The sequence below is a fragment of the Helianthus annuus genome, chromosome 17 (assembly GCF_002127325.2).
Source record: "Helianthus annuus cultivar XRQ/B chromosome 17, HanXRQr2.0-SUNRISE, whole genome shotgun sequence".
Classification (NCBI taxonomy): domain Eukaryota; kingdom Viridiplantae; phylum Streptophyta; class Magnoliopsida; order Asterales; family Asteraceae; genus Helianthus; species Helianthus annuus.
In genome coordinates, this window is record NC_035449.2 from 164,166,717 (window position 1) to 164,178,918 (window position 12,202).

Here is a 12,202-nt window from a genome sequence, read left to right on the forward strand (position 1 = left end):
AACGATCACCGAGGTAAGGAATCACCCCTAGCCCATCGGTGAGGTCGTTTTAAGAAGGGAAGGATCGGTGCTAACCGTCAAGGTAAGGGAATCACTCCTATCTTGATGATATGCCTCCATTTTGGGATTACGAGTAGTGTAAATCTTATTGATGATGTTTTGAAATCATGCATGTAAATAACGTATATGTATATGAAAAAGGACATATGATGTGTGTGTAACCATTGTCAAAATAATTTGAATTTAGATAAGGAAAGTTTGAATCGTGTTAAGCATAAAATTGACACTAGTAAAATGGAGGTTTGATTAAAACTTGGATTGTTCCAAAACGGAACTTGGACTAAACCAAAGTGCTCGAAAGTTCTTTTGAGTTTGAGAAGCATGCTTTGGTCTAATAGGTAGAATACTCTCGCCAAAATTTCAGTTAACGATATTCACCCTTCTGGTTACTACATGTTCTGAATCAATCGAAATTTCAAGAATTGGCGGGATTTTGAAAATCGAGTAGTGGGACTAGTTGACAAGATGCGGGTTCCACCCCTAACTTGGCAACATCATACCCAAGTGTGGTTAGTGCTCATCGGGTTAAGAAAGTTAATTCCGACACGTTGACGAGGGTCCACTAGATTTTAAATGGAAATTCTCCATCAAGGTAAGGATTTCACTCCTAACTTGATGGTGAATTTGTGTAAAAACGAATAAGCGGATTGAGAATCGTTCACCAAATTGTGGGTTCCACACCTATTTTGGTGAAGTCTTCCTGTTTGTGTAATACGAGTGTTTTCATGTTTAACATAATCATGTGAAATTGCCTTAGGAAAGGCGTATGTTTTGAAATAGTAAAATAGATATGAGTACATAAAAGATGTTCAAGAATTTAACACATAAATCAAGTATGGTCAAGTATGGTGCTTAACTATAGACTAGGTCAAAAGCATGGCAATTTTTCCTAATTTCCCTATAGTTATGGCTCTGATACCAATCTGTCACACCCCAACCGATGACGGAAACATTAGAGTGAGACGAACGAGATTGCCCGAGACTTCATAACACTAATTGTGACAAGTATTTAATAAACAAGTTTCATTTCATTGATAATAGTTGTCAAATACAATACATGAAAAATTCAAAGTACAACATTTGATGAACGAAATACAACAAATTAAAAGGATTAAAATACAATGACATCATTAATTGTCTAAGGACCGGTATTGGCTGGAGGTTGAGCTTGGTCAGGAGCAGGGTTAACAACGAGAGCTTGGTTTTGATTGCCTTGTGGCTTTGGGCCACTTCGGCATTGGGTGGGAAAGTGCCCAAACCTATTGTAATTCGTGCATAGGCGGCATGGTGTGGTGGTAGAGTGTTGATACAAACAGGTGTTACAATGCGGATGAGGCCCAGTGTAGGCTTTCTTGGGAAGAGCGGGGTTTGGTGTAGTGAAAACCGTGCAATTCTGGCTTGAAGCCTTCCGCTTCTTTCCTTTGTTGATTTTGGTGGGTGATTTGTTGGGTGAAGGTTCAACAGTGGTATCGGTGGTGGCTTGGTAGGCATTCTTGGGTGAAACGTTATCGGAGGTTCCATGAAGAACACAATTGTTGTTGAGTTTGGCAGCTAAGCGGTAGGTATCCTCGAGGGATTTGGGTGAGGTGGATTTAACAAGGTTCATGATCGAAGGAGTTAGGCAGCGAATGTACTTCGCAATAGCCTTGTTAACGGAGTCGACCTAGCTAGGGCAAAGCGCACTTAATTGCTTAAAGTGAGTTGTGAGGCCAGCGTTATCATTCCCCACTTGCTTTAGATTCAAGAATTCATTCTCAAGTTTCTAAAGCTCATGCAGAGGAAAAAAAATTGTCCTTCATCAGTTTCTTAAGCTCGTCCCAAGGGAGGGCGTGGGCGACATCTATGACAACCCTCACAAATCCAGGTGTCCGTACAAATTAATTAATATTTAATTAGTGCTTAATTACTGTGCTTGATTACAATTATGATTAAACTGCTTTCTGATTTCTGATACATATGTACACATGCATCACATTCATACTGTCACTCCATTTATTATACACAAATAATAGTGACAAACTTGATGCACAAAAGCACAGTTAGCACAGTAAGCGGATAACCCAGTAAACATGCTGACATTACCAGCACCAAAACAGACATTGTTTCTGAGGCCAGTATGAGCCGGGAATAGATTACTACACTAGTAGGAAGTGTAGGGAAGTGAGTATCATAAAACTGCGTCACTAGGTGATAGTTATAGTGACCGGAAGTGCCTGAAACACACTTTAAATACAAAATTGTGCACTGCATACAAAAATTCAGCATTTAACAATGTTGTTAAAGTGCAAAAACTGGGCAAAATAGTCCTAGACACTTTCCAAAGTGTTGGGAATTTAATGTGTTACTAAAAACAATATAAAAGATACCTTAAAGCTTTATCTAACACTTTAACGGATCAACATCCAACCGAACAACCGGACTTTACCCGAAACATAAAAATATTGCCAAATACATTGTTTTTACTTTTCTAAGCTAGTTAGGGTCCCCGAACACCCTAACACACCTTATATTATACTACACACTTAATAGACTAACTATATCCTTGGAAACCAACTAGAAGTGTAACAAGTTCCATCACCACCCAACCCCATACCCCCCCCCCTACTTCACGGTCACCACAAGGGGTGACCCACCTCCATTTTTCTTGATTATTAAATTGCCATTGTTAGACATTTAGGGGACATATTGTATGATGGATTAAGGATGGACATGGATTCTATATAAACACCTTGGGTAACCCATCTCTTTCATTTCAAACACTTCAACAAAACTCTCATTCTTCCTCCTTCCATACCTCACGACCGAACACCACCACCCCCATATCTCCACCATCAAGTTTCATTCTATCTATTTCTCATATACTCAAGGGTGCAAGAGGTCATACAAACAAACTCGGTGCTCTCGGAAGTTCAAGAACCACTTTAGTTTTCTTTTATCCACCACTTTTACGGCTTGTTTCTTCCCTAGCCTTGTGCTAGTAGTAAGTGTTCTAAATCTTCATCTTGTTCTTGTTTTTGGTGGTTAATAGATGATAGAATGATAAAAAGTTAAGAAACTTTAAAGATCATGAACAAGTCTTGAACATAATGTGTTAAAGGGTGGATAAAGAGAAGTTATTTGTGTAAAACATGTAAATCTTGTATAGTTGTGATTATTTGATGTAGTTTGTTAGTAGAAACAAGATGGATCATCATCTAGACATACTAGTCCATGTTTAAGAGCATGAACTAGTAGGATGTAAAAGTTAGAAAGTTAAAAGATGATGTATCCATCCATTCATATGTCTTGAACTTGAGTAAACATAAATTTTCTTGTAAAATGAAGTTGTAAACTTGTGGATCTAAAGATCTACAAGTCGTTTTTCGGAAGAACCAAGCGGAAGATACTAGTTTTGTTAAAACCCAGATATTTTATGAACTAGAAGCATTTTTGGTAAATAAACAAGTGTGTAAACACTTGTGTAACAAGAAAGTTAACAAGAAAGTATTTTTGTAAATTATGACAAGAAGTTGTGAAACTTCAAGTTCGTTAAAAATAAAGTTTACAAGAAACTAATCATGTTTTTAAAGTTAACAAGACCCACTAAGTATGATGGTAATTTACTACATATTTTTACAAAACTCTCAAGTTCATGAGTTATGGTTTAGTCTTATTTTTGTCAAGTTTGATGAATAAATATTGTATGTTGTTGATTGGTAAATTGTTTGGTTGATTTTAACAAAAAGAAAATGATATGCTAAAAGCATGGACACCTCCATTTACAGAGGAAACTCTGGCGAAATTTTTCTAGAATTTCAACACTTAGAAATATCTTTCTAACAAGAGTTTACAAAATATATTTTTAACTTGGTTTTCAAATTAAACTTCGCCATGATTTTTATTACAAAAATACCAAGTACCGGAGGTGGATTTTCGTAAATAAAATTTGTTAAATATATATTTAGAATATATATTTTATAACAAAACGCTTGTGTGATTATCTGATTATTTTGTGAACTAGAGATATATTATTTTTAGGGTAAAAATAATATAACTTATAGATATCATGAAATTACGACTCCAAAATAATACCAACGCTCTCACAAAATAAATAATTAAGCTACGCAAGTATTGTTGCTTTACGACACGCTAAAACGTAACTTATGCATTTTTTCGGAAAATACTTTCATACGTATATTTTGATAAAGTATTATTTTGGAAAATATATGGAGTAAAATATAATATTTTTGGGGAAAATATATATATATATATATATATATATATATATATATATATATATATATATATTTTGGAATAAAAATGTTTAGACAAATGATTAAAATATATTTTCTAAGTGGGACTTAAAATATATTTGTCGGAATTATAAAGCATACATGTATAAATACCTCATCATTGGGAAGGAAAATACGAAGTTGAAATACTTAAGAAATATTAATACAGAGATACTGCATAAACAATTACTCCAAAACTAAATATAATTACTATAACTTGGAATAATGACAGAAACGTAACCCAAAGATGCAAATACTAAGACAAGGCACGACCCGTTCGTCTAATGGACGTTAGTACACTGTAGGTAGTCGTGTTGGCTGAAGAGACTTGGGTTACACATACTGAAGACGCAATATAGTGAGTTCATGTCCCCCCTTTCTCTTTACTGTTTTCAGTTTTATACTTACAGACAATACTTACATGGTATGATTAGCTTAAGGAGGGTTTATACTACTTAGATCATGTGAGTGGGTAGGTAGAACTAAAGGCCATTAATCCTCGTTGTAGGACCGAGGGACATTAGTGATAGATCTATTTGGGTGTAGCGAGCCCCACTCCTGAGTCCGCCGAGTGGACCATGTGGTGACTAAGTGCCCGACGCACAAATCCGCTAGGTTTGAGTCTTCCTGCATCACTTCACACATATCATTGGCTTTGCAACCTAATGGTGATCTCTTTTTCCTTAATTGCTACATACCAGGGATTTTCATACATACAAACACATTACAAAGGTTTATACATACTCACTTACACATGAACTCACTCAACTTTTGTTGATTTTTCAACTTACATGTATTTCAGGAAACTAAGGGATCTGGCAAGTGTCTGCATTTGCGTCAAGCTGCGTACTAAATAAAGATGTCATCCAGGATAGTAGGTTCAGGAGGTGTAACCCTTACTTGGACGGGTTACATGTCCTTAAACCATGTTTTCATTCAAGTCTTTTATTGTGTCATATGAACACATTTTAAATCATGTTATGGTTGTATCTTGTTTTATGAGTCGACATTTTAAAAATCATGCTGTATTGTATTTCTAAACCTCATTAATGGATGAACATCTCTTGTTTTTAGCATATAGTATTGTTATGATTGATTGCTATGGTATTAAGAAGTCACACCAAATAAACCCACGCTTCCGCAAAAGCCAGGGTGTGACAACATCGTTTCCACGAGCATTACACTCGGAGGTCCACCAATCAAAGGCTCTTGATCGGAAAACACTCGTTACGTTGATGGCACGTAGGTGGTCAGGGCAACCATTTTGGAGGAAAGTGACCCCAATAGCATTAAACCATTGAAGATCTTGGTGGCGCCCTCTTCGCCAGCGAAGGGTAGTGGGTTGCAAGAACAAAACTGCTTGAACATAAACGTCGAATTAGGTGTTTCCACCTTGGAGTCAACGGATCCGTTGGGGAAATCAGAGGCTGGTGGGGGTTGAATTTTGCTAACGTTGTCAGGGATGACCTTAACCATCTGTTTCGCCATAAACTTAATGAGGTCTTTCTTCGACATTGACTCATCATTGTTGGAACCCTTCTTTAAAACAGACTTTAATCTAGATTTGGACTTGGATTTCTTGAGGATGTTGGACAGGCTGTTGGAAGACATCTGTCACACCCCCAAAATCCACCTGCGGAGTATCACCGCTTGGGAGCGTGACTGACCAAGATCAAGCCACCAATCATATTGAACATAGCATTTAAATATTAAAAGTAATCAAAACAACCCATCACAATATAATTGGTGTTTAACAAAACGTAATTTGAGTAGCGGAAGCATAAGTATGTAAATCCAAAGTGAATCATAAGTTCAATATTTAAATGTTAACATGGCATCCACGATCCATGTCCCACAACGACCTGCTCCTCCCTGTGCAAGCTCCATATGTACCTAAGGTCCTGCAAGGCATGCAACAGAGAGTCAACAACTAGTTGAGCGAGTTCACAGAAAGTAAGTACGTAATGGTAATTCGTAAGTTCATTAATGGGGGCTTCCCATGTATGTATGTACTAATAGTGGGGGTTTCCCATGGTTATATTTGTTACTAATGGGGGCTTCCCATGTTTATCCTTACTAGACTATTGTAACCATGTGTGTTCTTCTTAATCCGAGAACAGGAATACGTACAAGGTCACGTAGGTTTTACGTGAGTGCCCTTCCCCGAGGACAGTGGTACGCGTGGGGTTTATGTAGGTTTTACGTAAGTGTCCTTCCGACGCGGAAGACAGTAGTAGGTATGAGTTTACGTAGGTTTTATGTAAGTGTCCTCCCGACCCGGGAGACAGTGGTGGATACTAGTTTACGTAGGTTTTACGTAAGTGTCCTGACTAACCTGTGGACGATGGTATATAGTCTAGCAATAGCGTAAGTACGAGTAATTATCCAATTCAATTCTTCCAACCCAATTCCCGCCCCGGGAATCACATGCCTTGGCTGTGTGAACTCACCTTGGTTTGCTCGGCAGATACACAAAAGGTTTCTTGAACTAAGGGTGGTCAACCACGTCCTAACAGGGTTACCATACAAGTCAGGTTTTGACTCAAGCATAGCGTATAGGTTTCACACGAGTTAACATGTTACGAGCACGTATAGATCATGGCAAACACATAACAAACAAGTGCATAACATATCCGACTTGTGCGATTAACATAAGCCCAATAGTATCCGGCCCATCATGTTGTGCGATCCACAACATGTTGTGCGATCCGAATAAACCCGGCCCAATTAGTTAAGCAGTCCAACAACCTGTTCGGCCCAATAAAATAACATGAAAGTGACTTGTGCGATCCGGGTAACCTTGTACGATCCGGATGGGTTGTGCGATGGTGATTTGGGCTTGTTCGGCCCAATAGCGTATCAAAGTTTAACATATGTGTGTGGCCCAACATCTTGTGCGATCGGCACCTGCTTGTGTGATCCACAAGATGTTGTGCGATCATGCATAACTAGCCGGTACTATGTGCTTACTAGTACCCATAATGTGCGATTGGTCTTATGCGCCCGGCTTGTGCGATCAGATCAGATCGTATATGATCTGATCTTGTGTGACCGAGTGGATCCTTGTGCGATCAGTTTAATCATTCCAAAAAATCAAGCAATCGGTTACAAGACATTCAATGGTTTCCAATTTTACAATTATCAATCAACAGAATTTCCAACTATTCGATTAACATACAATCGATCAAACAAACATTTTTAAATCAAATCTCATAAACCCTAACATGATCAAAACATGAACACCAATTTATCACAAAACAATTAATCGGATTAAACCCTAGAACTTACACATATCATTCGAGTTCAACCATATCACGACCGATTGATTATCTATTCGGTAATATCATAAGGTCATCAATTTCTATATTAATCATAGTTGACATTCATGAGAGCCGATTTTCAAGACATCAATATTAGCAGTTTACATCATCAACAATCATGTATCATCTAGGACATGTGTAATCACATAACGTAAATCAACTAGTAATAAAACACTAACCGAATGAAAGTAGAGATAGGTGATCCGAACAAGGGAATATCTTCAAGAGATGGGAGGTGATGGCCGTCGGGTTCACAAGCAAAACGAGAGAGAAAGAGGGGAAGTTTAGGGTTTGGTGTAACTTGTGTGTTTTTTTAACAAATGAGAAGCAACCCCACAACATGGGTGCTTGTTTGCGTAGGAGAGGAGTGGGCCGAACCCTCTCTTGGGCTGCCCGTTGATCCGTGTGCAAAGAATAAGGCCCGAATGGGCTTGTGCGATCGTGTGGGAGTTGTGCGGTTTGGGCTCGATTAACACAAACATTTAATACACAAAGCATACAATCACAACACTCAATTAATCATTCAAGTTCGTATGGTCGTATCATGTTTACGAATGTTACACATAGATAGGTTCGAAATACGAGTTGTCACATTATCCCCAACTTAAAAGAAATTTCATCCCGAAATTTGGTACGTACTCACTGTGGAAGCTAGATAAGTTGTATCGTTTACTGGTTTTCCTGGGGTGTCACATCCTCCCCCCATTGATCTGGAATTTCGTCCCGAAATTCCGAGGTAGCTTCAGCCTCAGTTGTGGTTGTACTGTTCGCGAACAATTGGGGGTACTTTTCTTTCATCTGATCTTCGCGTTCCCAGGTGAACTCTGGGCCACGACGGGAGTTCCAACGAACTCGAACAAGAAGGATTCTCTTGTTTTTAAGGATCTCAACATCCCAATCCGTGATTTCAACTGGTTCCTCGACGAAGTGCAACTGTTCGTCGATAGTGAGCTCTTTCAAAAGAATTATGAGGGTCTCATCTGACAGGCACTTCTTCAGATTCGACACGTGAAAGACATTGTGAACTGCACCGAGTTCAGCTGGTAACTTTAGTCTGTAGGCCACTTTGCCTATTCTTTCTGTGATTTCGAACGGTCCGACATACCGCGGATTAAGTTTGCCTCGTTTGCCAAAACGAACCACACCCTTCCAGGGTGAGACTTTGAGTAAAACCCGGTCCCCGACCTGAAATTTTAATGGCTTCCTACGCTTATCTGCGTAGCTTTTCTGACGGTCGCGAGCTGCCGCCATACGTTGTCGTATTTGTGCAATCTTTTCCGTGGTGTCCACTATAAGTTCTGGACCCGTGATCTGACTATCTCCCACCTCTGCCCAACAGAGAGGTGACCGGCATTTACGTCCGTACAATGCCTCGAATGGAGCGGCTTGTATGCTGGTGTGATAACTGTTATTGTATGAAAACTCCACTAAAGGGAGATGCTTTTCCCAGATGTTGCCGAAATCAATTACACATGCCCGAAGCATGTCCTCTAGAGTTTGAATCGTGCGCTCAGACTGCCCATCTGTCTGAGGATGATAAGCTGTGCTCATATCTAACCGAGAGCCAAAAGCCTTGTGCATTGCTTGCCATAGTTCTGATGTGAATCGTGCATCGCGATCCGAAATGATAGAGGTGGGCACCCCGTGCCTTGAGACTACTTCCTTCAAGTATATGTCTGCTAGTGTGGAGAACCTATCAGTTTCCTTGATAGCCAAGAAATGAGCAGACTTGGTGAGTCGATCCACGATCACCCAAATTGTATCGTTTCCACGCTGGGATCAAGGTATACTAGTAACGAAATCCATGGAAATTTCCTCCCACTTCCACTGTGGGATCTTTGGTTGTTGAAGTAAGCCTGCTGGTTTCTGATACTCTGCCTTGACTCTTGCACAGGTCAAGCACTTGCTGACATAGGTAGCGATGTGGGCCTTCATGCTAGGCCACCAATACGTAGTTCTAATGTCGTGGTACATTTTATCCGACCCTGGATGTACCGAGTAGCGAGATTTGTGAGCTTCATCCATTACTAGCTCGCGTATGTCTCCATAAAGTGGGACCCAAATACGCCCCGTTATATAGTTGGCGCCGTCTTCCTTCTGTTCTAATCGTTGCCTTGAGCCACGTAGGGCTTCAGCCCTGACATTTTCTGGTTTCAATGCTTCTACCTGAGCATCTCGTATCTGTGCAGGAAGACTAGACTGAATGGTGAGCTGTAATGCTCGCACGCGTCTAGGTAGAGTGTCTTTCCGACTGAGGGCGTCAGCCACAACATTGGCTTTGCCTGGATGGTACTTGATGGCGCATTCGTAATCGTTAAGTAGTTCCACCCATCGGTGTTGACGCATGTTCAATTCCTTCTGTCTGAAGATATGCTCGAGACTCCTGTGATCGGTGTAAATAGTGCACTTGGTACCGTACAGGTAGTGTCGCCATATCTTGAGCGCGAAAACAACGGCTCCCAGCTCTAAATCGTGCGTCGTGTAGTTCCGTTCATGAAATTTGAGTTGACGAGAAGCGTAGGCAATAACTTTATCCCGTTGCATCAATACACACCCAAGACCCTGTATCGATGCGTCATAATAAACCACAAAATCGTCCGTGCCCTCTGGCAATGAGAGGATAGGTGCACTGCAAAGTCTATCCTTTAAGTGCTGAAAAGCAGTTTCTTGAGCATTGCCCCAACGGTAGGTGACACCCTTCTATGTCAGTAGTGTAAGCGGCTGTGCGATCTTTGAAAAGTCCTTGATAAACCGTCTGTAGTATCCCGCCAAACCCAAGAATTGGCAGATTTCAGTTGGCGTACGTGGTGCAGGCCAGTTCCTGATCGAATCTACTTTGGATGGATCAACAGGGATCCCATCCTTGTTTACTACGTGGCCTAGAAAGTGGACTTCACGAAGCCAGAAGTCACATTTTGAAAACTTGGCGTACAGCTTTTCCTTTCGAAGGAGTTCCAAAATAAGTCGTAAGTGCTGCTCGTGTTCCTCCTGACACTTGGAGTAGATCAGAATGTCGTCGATAAAAACTATCACAAACTTGTCTAAGTAGGGCTTGCATACCCTGTTCATTAGATCCATAAATACGGCAGGCACGTTCGTTAACCCAAATGGCATGACAAGAAACTCATAGTGACCGTAGCGAGTTCTGAATGCGGTTTTGGAGACGTCCTCATCCCGGACTCTCAGCTGATGATGCCCTGACCTCAAGTCTATCTTGGAGTAGTAACTCGACCCTTGCAACTGGTCGAATAAGTCGTCTATACGCGGAAGAGGATAACGGTTCTTCACCGTTACCTTGTTAAGTTCCCGGTAATCTATGCACATCCTAAAGGTACCGTCCTTCTTTTTCACGAATAACACTGGAGCTCCCCAAGGCGAAGAGCTTGGACGAATGAAGCCCTTTTCCAAGAGCTCTTGTAGCTGCTTTGACAGTTCTTCCAGTTCAGTTGGAGCTAAACGATACGATGCTCGAGCTATGGGTGCTTCCCCTGGAGCGAGCTTGATTTGGAATTCGACCTGACGATGAGGCGGTAGGCCGGGTAAGTCTTCAGGAAACACCTGAGGGAAGTCGCGTACAACTGGAATGTCTTCCAGTTTCTTTTCCTTCGTTGATGCGTCAGTAACGAGTGCCAAAATAGCGGTGTGACCCTTGCGCAAACATTTCTGAGCCTTCAAGAAAGAGATGATGCCAACCACAGCACCACTCTTGTCGCCTTGAACTTCGAGAGGTTCTTGACCAGAACGGGGAATACGAATGATCTTCTCGCTGCATAAGATTTCTGCCTGATGTTGGGATAACCAATCCACCCCAATCACGATATCGAAGCTTCCCAAGACTATGGGAATGAGGTCAATCAAGATAGTCTGACCGGCTAAGACAATATTACAACCCTTGACTACATGCGTGGCTTCTAGACTCTTACCATTAGCTAATTCTACTACATGTTTGGTGGTTAAGAGTGTTGGTGCACGTTTTAACAATTTACTGACTTTCAATGACACATAACTAGTATCCGCACCCGAATCAAACAAAACAGTAACATAAATATCGTCGAGGAGAAACTTACCCATAACCACATTGGGATCGTTCATTGCGTCACCTCGACCCAGTACGAAAGCACGTCCCCTTGCTTCGTTGCCATTGTTGTTGTTTCCCCCGTTGTTGTTACCATTGCCCTGGTGATTGTTGTTGTTGCGATTCTGGTTCTGGTTCAATTGAGGGCAATCGCGTTTGAAATGTCCTTCAGCCCCACACTGAAAACATCCCCTGTTGCCCCGCTGCTGCTGTGGGTTTTGTGGAGCTGGTTGTTGCAGTTGCTGGTTCTGATTCATAGGCCGTGGACTCCTACAGTCTTTGGCCTCGTGACCCATCTTGAGACACCTTTGGCAACGACCCTTGTTGCACTGGCCGCTGTGGTGTCTGTTGCAGTTGTGACACTTGGGGTGAAATCCTTGATATCTTCTCTGTCCACGACTACCAGAAGACTGCTGACTAGGACTCTGGTAGTGGTCAGTCTTCTGTTGCTGAGCTTGAGGCTGAACTGTTGCTGA